Genomic DNA, 13613 nt, shown 5'->3' on the forward strand with positions numbered 1-13613 from the left:
CCAATTTCATTTTCTATTTCAACTTGTGTTTGTTGTTGTGTAGATATTTGTGTTATTTCTTGTTGTTCATTTGATTGTTGATTTCCTTCCTCTAGTCTTTTTTCTTCTGATTTTCTTTCTTCTTGGGGTTTTTGTTTGGCTAGATGTAATAATAGATTTGTGACTGAGTCCCAAAGCGCTCCGAAGAGATATATTGACCAATCATAAATTGTGTGAAATGCATAGCCATGAATTAGTGTGTCTATTATTAATTTGATTGTTCTTATGCAGAAATATATAATTCAATTAGTCCTGCACTTGCGTTTCCGATAGATAGGAATGTTTCCCAAATTTTCTTCCATGCAGATTTCAATTTTATATAAAGAGTTTTCGTCAAGAAGATGAGAGAGTGATATTCCTTGAGGTAAGGTCTTCTATTACACCACGAGCTATTGTGTTTAAAATTCCGTTCTTCTCTGTTGGAAATATAATATGGTCTCGTAAATTTTCGAGTTCGCTGTTTGTATATATGCCGCTTGCTGCCAATGATCCAGGATCGTTGCCAAGTCGGTTTCGTCATTGGTGTTAGTTTTAATGGAGATTTGTTGTATTCCAGAATTGGTGTAATTTTATACCATCCGTCGGTTAAATAATACATTGTTGAAATTATTCTGCTGCAAGTGATTTGCGTTCCGATTTTGAAAAGAATATGAGTTCGTGGTGCTAAAAAGTATGTTTCATTTCCTTTTAATACTGATAATTGTTGATAACATTCCTTCGTATGATAAATTTTAACTTCGACTGGAGTATATTTGATTATATGGACGACTTCTCCTGATATTGCTGCCATATATTCAGGTCCTTTCATAATTTGATATGCGAAATTGTCTGGAGAATGTGTGGCTATGCTAAGTGCATTTTTCATAATTTGTTGCTCCAAATTGCACCGTTGTTTAAGTACATCTGTGTATAAATGATTCATTTGTGTTCGTATATGTCTTTTTACATAAACAAATTTTGAATTTACATAAGCAAAAATATCTAAATTTTCAACTGATAATTTTCGTTTTTGAATAAAAGTTTCTTCATTTTTAATTTCAAGAATTAATAATTTTGGATGTTGTGTTTTTATTAAAGTATATCCGCAAAGAAACTCTTCTCCAGTTTGACTAAGCGCAAAAGTTATATCTTGAGTTGACAAAGAATAAATTATTTGTAATTTTTCATTTATATTACTAATCATTTTGTTCGCTTTTCCTTTATATAATACGTCATAATAATTAAATTTACAAAAATTCGTTGGTATGGTTTCCTAAAAAGTATATTTATCTTCAATATCTCTGCAATTTCCATCTAAATATTGACAAATTGTTCCTGTTTTTAAATTAATTTGATTTGTTTCAATATTTATTATTGCTTGATATGAAAATAAACTTATAATTATTATTCCTTGTACAACTACATCTTGCCAAGTTCCATATGGATCTGAATATGTGTTACAAAGCATTTTTCATCGGTTGTTACAGATCCGGCAAAAATAATTGATGTGAAGTTGTATAATTTACTTTTAATCCCTTAATTATGTTATTTATGTTTACAGTTAGTGTTCCGGTTTTATTATATTTTTGGTCGAATGTTGTGTCGATTATATATTCTGCTTGCGCATTTTGTACAGTTGATATATGTGAATACATGCCGCAATAATAAATTTAAAACGTCTCTATTTCTGTGTCGCTCGGTTTTGCAGGATAGCGTCGATCGGTTTTGTCAGGATTCGGTACGAGAAATAAATTATCGAGTCTTTTGATATTTCTATGTTTATATTTACAACGCTGACTGGCTGGGTTTATATTTACAATATTTACAGATTATCTCGCCGTTGATACGGCGAAAAGACGTGCGGTTTCCACGTATTGTATACGCTTGTTTTTGCTCGCGGTCGGTTCTCCGGATTTCGTCGCGTTCTTCGGTAGGCGCGGCGCGGGCGCGACGGTGCGCGGGGATCTCGGCCGGCGTGTTTTGACGGATCAGCTGTGAGTGTTGATATGACGGATCAGCTGTGTGCAAGGTTTATGACGGCTTGAATGCAGGAAGCTCCCTGCCTTTCGGTCGTCAAAGGAAGATGCGCACAAGGGCTTTCTCTGTGGAGCCCAGGTTGAGAAGCTCCTCAACCTGTGAGTTACTTGTGCGCTGGTGGATAGTTTTCGAGGAGCGATCGGCCAGAAGCTCCTGGCACGATAGGTAGCACCCTAGATCGCTTTCTTGGAGAGGATTCGGAATATCGAGAGCAGTGTCGGACTGGTCACTGTCTCGCTGGGAATCGGTCTCGTTTATCTCCCGGACTCGCTTAATATACCCGAGCCGGCCATCGGTCGGGTTTCGTCGGGAACGGGTCGGCCGGACTCGGGTCGGGGTAGTTTCCGGGGGATGTCTCGTCGGAATATCCGCGATAATTCGCCGAACGCGCTCGGGAATTCCGCGAGGATGTTCGGTGGTGCGGTCGGTAGCGGGGCCGGCGGTGGTGGCCTCTCCGTGTGTTTATGATTTCACGCGGTGCGCACGTGAAGCCGCGTGATCATCGCTTTTGCCGCGTCCGCTGTTCGACGGGCTTTTCTCGACGGTGGGATCGCGGACGGATCGCCGTGTCGGCGCCCCGACGGTTGATCGGTCGGGGACTCTCACTGTTATTAATTACTCGTAATTGAGGGGGGTGCGTCGGGTGTCGTTACAAATTGTTCGCAAAATTGAGATTTTACATTGTATAATATTGATAGATTCGAATTTTGACAATTGTAATAATTGAATTTTAGTTTCTTGTATTTGTGGTTCGGTTATGGTATGATAGTGGTATATTACATTCTTCTGTTTCCAATGACAATGTTGTGACATTCAGGTTGGATGTTCCGCAGTTAAAGCCGATAATTCCATAGTTTTCTTCTATCAAGACGTTCTGGATGAGAATTAAGAGGAAGATTTTTGCTTTCATCTGTTTTGAAAGAAATATTATTATTATGAATGAAATTGAAATTGTTGCGCGATACAAGTTCAATTTCTTAGGTAATTGTCATTTTTTGGTTTTTCGAATTTTATTAGGATGAACAATCTTTGGTTTTTCTTTGAAAAGAATTTTGATACTTCCATTTGATAATATATCTGTTATTATATATGATCCAGAATATTGATTACCTAGTTTTCCTTTTCTTGGTTCACATAAAAGGAAAACTTGATCGTTAACTTGAAACTCTTGTGGATTAATTTTTCGATCATAATAATGTTTGGATTTAATTTTTGAAGCTATTAAACATTCTCGAGCCAATTCTTGTAAGTTGTGAATATTTGTCATTAATTTACATAAATAATCGTCATATGTTTTTCCGTTTTCTGTATCATTAATTATTTCACTGGACAGTTGTCCGGCTATTTTGCCAAACACCAACTCATATGGAGTATATCCAGTTGATTCATGTGTATTCGTATTATAAAAAAAAGTTGCATATTCTAATAATTCATCCTATTCAGTAAATTTATTAACATATTATTTCAAATATTCAATTAATACTAAATGAGATCTTTCCAAAGCTCCATTGGCTTGTGGATAAAAAGATGTTGTTTTAAATTGTTTAATTCGAAATTGTTTTGTAAATCTTTTCATTAAGTTATTCATAAAATTCGTTCCTTGATCTGTTAATATAATCTTAGGGACTCCAAAAATATAAATAAAATATTTTAATAATGCGTCAGCGACTTTTACGACAGTTATTGATTTTAAAGGTATTGCTAGAGAAAATTTGGTTAAGTGATCTTGGATTGTTAGGATGTAGGAATTTTCTTTCGATGTTTCTGGTAAAGGTCCGACTATGTCCATTGATATTTTTTTAAATGAAGAAAAGGATGTGTCAGTTATTAACATAGGTTGTTTGGTTTTGACTCGGACTAACTTTTTTATTTGACATTGTAAACATTGATTTATATAATTTCGAATTTCAGTCTTTAAATTATCCCAATAAAAATTTTGCCTAATTCGATTATATGTTTTAGTTACTTCTTTATGGCCTCCAATTTTTGATGAATGAGCTTCTTCTATTATATTTTTTCGATTTTCAACTTCTGGAATTCTGACTAGATCGTGACAAATTATTAATTTAACTGGAATTCCTATAATGGATTCTCGAATTCGATTTAAGATTTCTTCCTATTTTATATTATCAATCATTTCTTGTGTTTTTGCAATATTTAAAATTTTAATTGAATTTTCCTTAATTGCTTTTCGTAATTTAGTAGTTAAACAATGCAATGTTTCCTTAGTTATCTTTTTATTAATATTATTTTTGCAAATAAAAATTAGATGAAATTTATTTCCTTTCTTTACTATTTCAATATTTCCTATTTTTCCTTCTTTAATTTTAGGAATTAAATTTCTACTTTGTAATGCTTTTGATCCATCATCACAACTAGTAAATTACGAGAAGCAATTAGAAAAAATTCAATTAAAATTTTAAATATTGCAAAAATAGAAATTGACAAAAACAAAAAATTGATAATATAAAATGAGAAGAAATCTTAAATCGAGAATCTATTATCGGAATCCCAGTTAAATTAATAATTTGTCACGGTCTACTCAGAATTCCGGAAGTTGAAAATCGAAAAGATATAATAGAAAAAGCTCATTCATCAAAAAGTGGAGGACATAAAGGAGTAAAAGTAAAGTAACTAACACATATAATCAAATTAGATAAAATTTTTATTGGGATAATTTAAAGACTGAATTTCGAAATTATATAAATCAATGTTTACAATGTCAAATAAAAAAGTTAATTCGAGTTAAAACCAAACAATCTATGTTAATAACTGACACACCCTTTTCTTCATTTGAAAAAATATCAATGGACATAGTTGGATCTTTACCAGAAACATCTAAAGGAAATTCCTACATCCTAACAATCCAAGATCACTTAATCAAATTTTCAAGGCATTCTTAGCAATGCCTTTAAAATCAATAACTGTCGTAAAAGTCGCTGACGCATTATTAAAATATTTTATTTATATTTTTGGAGCCCCTAAGGCTATATTAACAGATCAAAGAACGAATTTTATGAATAACTTAATGAAAAGATTTACAAAACAATTTCGAATTAAACAATTTAAAACAATATTCTTTTATCCACAAACTAGTGGAGCTTTGGAACGATCTCATTTAGTACTAATTGAATATTTGAAACAATATGATAATAAATTTACTAAATGAGATGAATTATTAGAATATTTTCTTATGATTTTTCTTATAATACAAGTACACATGAATCAACTAGATATACTCCATATGAATTAGTATTTGGCAAAAATAACCGGTGGCCAGACAACTGTCCAGTGAAATAATTAATGATACAGAAAAAGGAAAAACATATGATGATTATTTATGTGAATTAATGACAAATATACATAATTTATAAGAATTGGCTCGAGAATATTTAATAGCTTCAAATATTAAATCCAAACATTATTATGATCAAAAAATTAATCTACAAGAATTTCAAATTAATGATCAAGTTTTCCTTTTATGCAAACCAAGAAAAGGAAAACTAGGTGATCAATATTCCGGACCACATTTAATAACGGATATTTTACCAAATAGAAATATCAAAATTCTTTATAAAAGAAAACCAAAGATTGTTCATTCTAATAAAATTCGAAAAACTAAAAAATGACAATTACCTAAAAAATTGAATTCATACCGCGCAACAACTTCAATTTCATTCATAATAATAATATTTCTTTTAAAACAGATAGAAGCGAAAATTTTCCTCTTAATTCTCATCCAGATCTTGATAAAAGAAAGTTATGGAATTATCGGCTTTAACTGCGGAATGTTCAATCCGAACGTCACAACATTGTCGTTATTGGAAATAGAAGAATGTAATATACCACTAATCGAACCACAAATACAAGAAACTAAAATTCAGTTATTACAATTGTCGAAATTCGAATCTATCAATATCATACAATATAAAGTCTCAATTTTGCGAACAATTTATTATTGCGGCATGTATTCACATATATCAACTGTACAAAATACGCAAGCAGAATATATAATCGATGTAACATTCGACCAATGTAAATATGTAAAAATATGCACAAAACCGGAACATTAACTGTAAACATAAATAACATAATTAATGGATTAAAAGTAAATTATACAACTTCGAGATCAATTATTTTTGCTGGATCTGTAACAACCGATGGAAAATGCTTAAAAACACAATATTCAGATTCATATGGAATTTGGAAGATGTAGTTACAAGGAATAATAACAATAAATTTATTTCATATCAAGCTGTAATAAATATTGAAACAAATCAAATTAATTTAAAAACAGGAACAACTTGTCAATATTCAGATGAAAATTGCATAGATATCGAGGGCAGATATACTTTTTGAGAAACAATACCAATAAATTTTTGTAAATTTAATTACTATGATGTATTATATGAAGGAAAAGCAAACAAAATGAATAATAACATAAATGAAAAATTACAAATAATTTATTCCTTATCAACTCAAGATATAACTTTTGCACTTACTCAAACTGGAGAAGAGTTTCTTTGCGGATATACTTTAATAAAAACAAAACATCCAAAATTATTAATTCTCAAAATTAAAAGTAAAGGAACTTTTATTCATAAACAAAAATTATCAGTTGAAAATTTAGATATTTTTGCTTATGTAAATTCAAAATTTGTTTATGTAGAAAGACACATACGAACACAAATGAATCATTTATACACAAATGTACTTAACAACGGTGCAATTTGGAGCAACAAATTATGAAAAATGCGCTTAGCATAGTAACACATTCTCCAGATGATTTTGCATATCAAATTATGAAAGGACCTGGATATATGGCAGTAATATCAGGAGAAGTTCATATAATCAAATGTATTCCAGTCGAAGTTAAAATTCATCATACGAAAGAAATGTTATCAACAATTACCAGTATTAAAAGGAAATGAAACATGCTTTTTAGCACCACGAATTCATATTCTTTTCAAAATCGGAACGCAAATCACTTGCAGCAGAATAATTTCAACAATGTATTATTTAACCGACGGATGGTATAAAATTACACCAATTCTGGAATACAACAAATCTCCATTAAAACTAACACCAATGACGAAACCGACTTGGCAATACAACGATCCTGGATCATTGGCAGCAAGCGGCATATATACAAACAGCGAACTCGAAAATTTACGAGACCATATTATATTTCCAACAGAGAAGAACGGAATTTTAAACACAATAGCTCGTGGTGTAATAGAAGACCTTACCTCAAGGAATATCACTCTCTCATCTTCTTGACGAAAACTCTTTATATAAAATTACCGAATCTGCATGGAAGAAAATTTGGGAAACATTCCTATCTATCGGAAACGCAAGTGCAGGACTAATTGGACTATATTTCTGCATAAGAACAATCAAGTTAATAATAGACACACTAATTCATGGCTATGCACTTCACACAATTTATGATTGGTCAATATATCTCTTCGGAGCGCTTTGGGACTCAGTCACAAATCTATTATTACATCTAGCCAAACAAAAACCCCAAGAAGAAAGAAAATCAGAAGAAAAAAGACTAGAGGAAGGAAATCAACAAACGAATGAACAAGAAGAAATAACACAAATACCTACAACAACAAACACAAGTCGAAATAGAAAATGAAATTGAAAATTCAAGTCAAACTTTTACCGCTTTTTTTACCAACTTTTTCCGCAATGAAACTCAAATCCTATACCCACGATTATAATAAAAAGAGATAGCGAAAGACAGCACGAAAGGCGAGCTCTATATCGATATCAGACAAAACTATATGTATCAAGTGATAAATAAAGATAACAGATGCAAATTCTTACGGTAAAGTGAATTAATAGTCGAAGTTCAGCCGTGCAAGGAGAAAGAGCGAAGAATTATAATAGTATATTAATAATAAAGAACTTTACAAAAGCAAATCAGATAAATTTTAAAATACATTTTAATTCATCCAAAAGAAATTACCTTTTCAAAAATTAAATTTTATTAATTCTTTTTTTTAATATATATATAAAAGAAAATGAGACCGCCGAGCACAAAAAGAGGAAGAACTAATTAGACGGCGTACTGCCACCAGAATCCAGACGCCTATGAACTTTTAACTGCGAAGAACAACAATGTGCATAATAGCAATTAATGAAGGAGACAATCTACAGGGAAAGCGACATACCCTATAGATGAGTCTGTGACAAATGTTTTTGAGACATTGCTCTTGACATTGATCCACAATTTTATCGAAGAAGTAAGAAACTGACATACGCTTTGTAAGATCAAGGGACAAATTGAAGGAATTATTACGAACATGTTATTGTTAAAAATTGTATTAAAGATTAGCTCAAAAATGCGTTAAATGCGTAGAAGAATTTATTAATAATGTTACGTCCGGGGGACTTCACGAATTCTTCTCTTTCGGGAAGGAAAAATTTAACGGCTGCTAATCCATAAACGGAGCACTTCGAACGATCAAACAAAAAATAACCCGATCAATCAAAAAAAAAACTCTAAATAAACAATCTTTCTCCCGAGATATGTCTCATTATCAAAAAAAAACACTTGGTAAACCGGCTCGTCGGCGCCAACAGGTTTATGACTCACCAATAAAAATTAATATTTACGAAAGCAAATCCCTAACGGATAGGAAACGCGTTGGATCGTTCGGGGATGACACTCCCCACATTGGTGGGGAAACACAAAAAGCACCAGTCAAGAAGAACTGATTAGTGGCCGTTGGCTGGCACACCAATGAGCGATTAAGAGTGTGAACTAGCGGGAGAATTTTTATTAATAATTCTATCTATCTAAAAACTAATTCTATCATTCGCTGGGAAATCTGGAAAAGGAAACACGAGCACAATTCACAGAACACCGCTCCCCTCCTTCCTCTATATTCACAATTTTCCTAAACTATCATTTGACAAGCCAACACGGAAATCCATCACGCCCTCAGATATTCCCACCCTTCCGGAACCCTTTAAAAACCGCGACTCGGAGCGGATCGCTCTCTTCTTCCTGCTACATTCGTGGTCGACACCGAAATTATTACAGTTAGAATCTGTGCGCAACTTTATTATTTTCGAACAATTCAATGATCCAGCCTGGGCAATTGCATTCCTCGACCATCGCCACCGGCCGCTACAACAAAAGTAAGTCCAAGCTTATCATTTTTTCCCCGCGGTAACTGGCAGTTTGGTTCGCGACCTCTTATTTACTTATTTCTCTCTACTTATTTATCTTAAAAACACCCCAACATTCCAAATTGGCAAGCCGCCGATTAACTCGGTGAAGCTGCCTTCCCTGATTTCACAATATTCATTTCCACAACCTTCTAACCGGGCAAGCCGCCGATTAACTCGGTGAAGCTGCCTCCCCCTATTCCACAACATTCCAAACCGGGCAAGCCGCCGATTGATTCGGTGAAGCTGCCTTATTTCGATTCCTCAATTTCTCTCTTATCTGACTCTCATTTATATAGTGAACCAAACAAATGCCATTCGGAACGGACGAACGAAACGGGCATTGCGACACCGTCGCGAGAAAGCAAATAAGCGGATTCGTCGCGAAACCTGCCACGCCGAAGAACTCGCGGAGCGCTTAATAGAAGTAGAACCGGGACTAGCCAACATCGCGCTGCATCAATACGCCTCCGCCCTCCGCTCCGCGGCCGAATTCGAGAACCAGTGTACTCCGGAAAATTTCGACGTGGAGAAGTTTTTTCACCTCGTCCGTCAATTTCCTCGCTCTCCCGCCCATCCACCTCCTGGCACCTTCTTCATCCCAAGAAAATTTAAACCCGACAAACAATTTTGGGACCAAATCTCCAGACACGAAATAACCGATACCGTCCCTATGTATATTTCCCGTGATCCTCTTCCCTACCTCGTCCCAATCAAGGCATTCCGCACCGCGCACCCTAATCCTCCTCCACACCTGCAACCCGATCCAATAGACATGTTCGCGATCACCAACTTTTTGCCCCAATTAGAACAATTGGGAATATAAGTCCAGATTTTCCTTGCTCGCGATTATTTTTTTTTTATATTTTTTATGTATAAGACATCTCTTTGTTACCAATACCTCAACCTTTATTTTATGTGCTCGAACAGAAAATTGTAACTCATTTTTATTATTTATTATTAAATTAATTGATCAAAATTCGGTAGTAAACAATTTTTTTCTCTCCTAAACTTGACCCCGCGCTGTTCCCGGCTCCCTGAGGATCGCACTAGGTCCATCCCTGGTCAAAGAGATTCGGTTCTCTGACCTAAAACGGACCGCCGATAGCGCGGGCGCAGGCAAGGGTAATAACGTCGCCGACGCTGACCCGATCCCTGCCCCCCTTAACGCGCGTTCGACTCGCGGATCGGCATCACGACATCGTTCCGCGAGAAAAGGAGAGGTTCCGTGCGTCCACCCGAGTTCTCCTCCTCCTGACGAGAGATATTATCTTTCGTCCAGAACACGGACGTAACAATAACGAAGAAAAATTTTATTGGAAAGATGAAATAGACGTGCAAAATTATGAAAATGTTGAAAATTAATTACTACAATTATATATTACATTAACTGCGGAAAAAATTAAAATAGATAAATACAAATATAGATACATAAGACACACATATATAGAAATAATATAGTATTAATAAATTAATAATTTTATATATTTTCAAATTAATACAAAATATAAAAAAAAAAATAAATGTTAAAAATATCAAATATATTCTTATAATATGTAACTAAAATAAATAGTATAATAATAATAATAATAATAATAATAATAATAATAATAATAATAATAATAAAAGAATACACATATATAAAGCAAATTCACGCATACATTACGTATATATGCATACACTACCAAGAAGACATACATACACTACAATACATGAAAACTGAAATAGGAAGCAATAGATAAGTCCACATTAAACACTTGTCCGTAACGCATTCCAATACCTTTATCTCCCAAAAACAAAAGAGCGTTATAAAATAAGAGTAGTATAGCTAAGGGCAAAGAGTCTTGCCGAATAAAAAAAACACTCAGAACCAGGAACTTCTATTCCTCATCTGAAACAGACTGTAATGAACACACACTATCGAAAATTTTAAACCAGTTAAATACAAAATGCAAAAAGAAATAGAGAATTTTAAAATACAAAATCAAATATCAAATGTTCAATATTGTTGTAGCCAGACTTACAACTAATAATAAAAATAATCCGCATAGCAACAAAAGTAGTCCGCATGAATCTCGGAAAAAGTTTTTCGAAAGACGATACAAATGTGTGATCGCCGAAATTGCGATCAATTTTTCGAAAGACCGCAGAAACGCATCGCGCGAGAATATTGCGAAAAGCCTATCAGCAAATTCCTAAATTTGATGATTGAACCGAGCGTGATATTGAATATCACGCAATCAATCGACGCAACCGATCAGAATGCTGATTGGGCATCGATCAGTAGTAGGAATATAGCACCGATTCTAACTCAGAAGCGTTGAGGGGGGGGGCGGGTGTGCGGGGGGGAACGGAAGGCGCGGGGAAGAGGGGAGGGGGAAGTCCGAGGCGGCAATCCTTTGAACTAAGCCGCGGGGGGGGGAGATAAGATAGTAAGATTCGGTGAAGGGGATATAAACAAATAGATAAACAAATAGATAAACAAGAAGATAAATATATAGATAAATAAATAGAAAATTGCGACTCGAAGGATGTCACGGGAGGGGGTGGGGGGGATAGTGAAGAAAGACGAAACGAGGTGAGATAAACAAATAGGATAAGATAGCAAGGCGATATAAACAAAATGGGCGCCGAAGATGATATAAAAAATTGGACGCGTGGACATGACGTCAGAAGGGGAAGGGGGGGCCGCCGCCGCCGCCACCGCCACCGCCACCGCCGCCGCCGCCACCGCCGCCGCCGCCGAGTAAAAAAATAAATATCTCTCTCGTATTATTTTTTTTTTATTTATTTTATTAAGTGATTATTGTATTATTGAATATTTATTTTATTTTATATATTATATGTTAAAACAAGTACATTTCTTCCATTATTGATTTTTTTTCTAGTATATAATTTCTAATACATTTTTCGCAATCTAATAGTTTTCTTAATTTTAGAAGTTTTTTATGGCATTTTACACATTGTATTTTCTCATCTATATTATTATCGTTAATAATCGCGTGGCTATGCCAATTTGGAAGGGGTAATCTTTTAAAATTTTCTGCCCCTATTTCGGTTGGATTAAAGCAGTCTCCACATATTTTTCTTTTAGGTGGTATGATTTCATAAAATATATAATTATAGTATTGTGTTCGTAGTTTATTGAATTTGTCTGGGCCTGTGATGCATCTTAGTTCCGGATCTCCCAGCATTTTGGTATAGTTTATTTTTTGGTTTTGTTGTTTCTGTGTCTTAAAAGAAAATAAATTTATTATTATATTTATTATATTTATTTATTAATTAATTTTTTTAGTTACTTACAGCACAATCAAATTCTGGATCTTTTATTTGTTTTTTATAATTTTCTACTTCTTTTTCTTCCTTTTGCATTTTTATTTATTGGTTTGATACGGTAGATTGGATTGGTTTGATATGGTAGAATGAGTCCATCTCGTACGAGGAACAGAATGATTCTGAATGATTTTTTCGACAAGGCTCTTGGCCCTTAGCTTACGCTCTATGTTACTCTTATCTTATAACGCCTTTTGTTTAGGTGGGAAAGGTATTGGATTTCATTGTCTTTGTTTAATGTGGACTTATCTTTTGCTTCCTGTTTCATTTTTCATGTATGTAATGTGTTGGTATATATGCCTTAGTGTATATTAGTTGGTATATATGCCTTAGTATATATACTTAATGTATGCATGAATTTGCTTTATATATATTCTCTTTTATTGGAGCCGCCACCGCCGCCGCCGAGTAAAAAAATAAATATTTCTCGTATTATCTCTTCCGCTGCGGTTCTCTCCCTTCCTCCAGACTCTTTTCGTATCCGTAATGATTTTTTACTTTTTTGAATTACATGTGTTTATATGTGTTGTAAAAAGAAGATTTTTTTTTGACAGAAGAGTATAAAAATATGTTTTAGCAATTTGTGTTTTGGATGGCGGGGAAAAAGAATAAAAAAACATAATTCGTATATCATATTTATTTTATTCATGGTTATCTGACCACCAATTAAATAATTTGAATACATTTTGTAATGCGCAATTAGTATAGTGATATCCGCATCGCATAGTATTATCAGCATCCAGATTGTTTAGAGAATCTACGTTTTCGTAATCAGCATCCAGAGTCTCGATGTACACGCGCTCATCGTCCAGAAGCAAATTCCACAGCCATTGTCGTTTTTCGTGTCCCTTGACATATACGACAGCATCGCTGTCATCGTCGTCGTCGTCGGCGTCGTCGTCTTCTTCCGTTCCATGCACAGCTTTTGTAATCAAACTCTTAGCTTTGCTGTATGGAATCGTTCCGTCGTCCCATCGTAGTCTATGGTGATGACGTATCACCCAACGTGCGCGAGACTTGTCGGCACTTGCGAGGAAATG

At 34.3% G+C, this 13613-nt stretch overlaps 2 pseudogenes; one reads left to right on the forward strand and one right to left on the reverse strand.

The window, feature by feature from the left end:
* Positions 1 to 138: 138 nt before the first annotated feature.
* On the reverse strand, positions 139 to 2654 carry LOC148936919 (uncharacterized; annotated as a pseudogene).
* Positions 2655 to 5184: 2530 nt separating this feature from the next.
* On the forward strand, positions 5185 to 8087 carry LOC148936920 (uncharacterized; annotated as a pseudogene).
* Positions 8088 to 13613: the final 5526 nt, after the last annotated feature.

This window comes from Pogonomyrmex barbatus, unplaced genomic scaffold (genome assembly GCF_055798465.1).
Source record: "Pogonomyrmex barbatus isolate J1 unplaced genomic scaffold, ASM5579846v1 scaffold19, whole genome shotgun sequence".
NCBI classification, from domain to species: Eukaryota; Metazoa; Arthropoda; class Insecta; order Hymenoptera; family Formicidae; genus Pogonomyrmex; species Pogonomyrmex barbatus.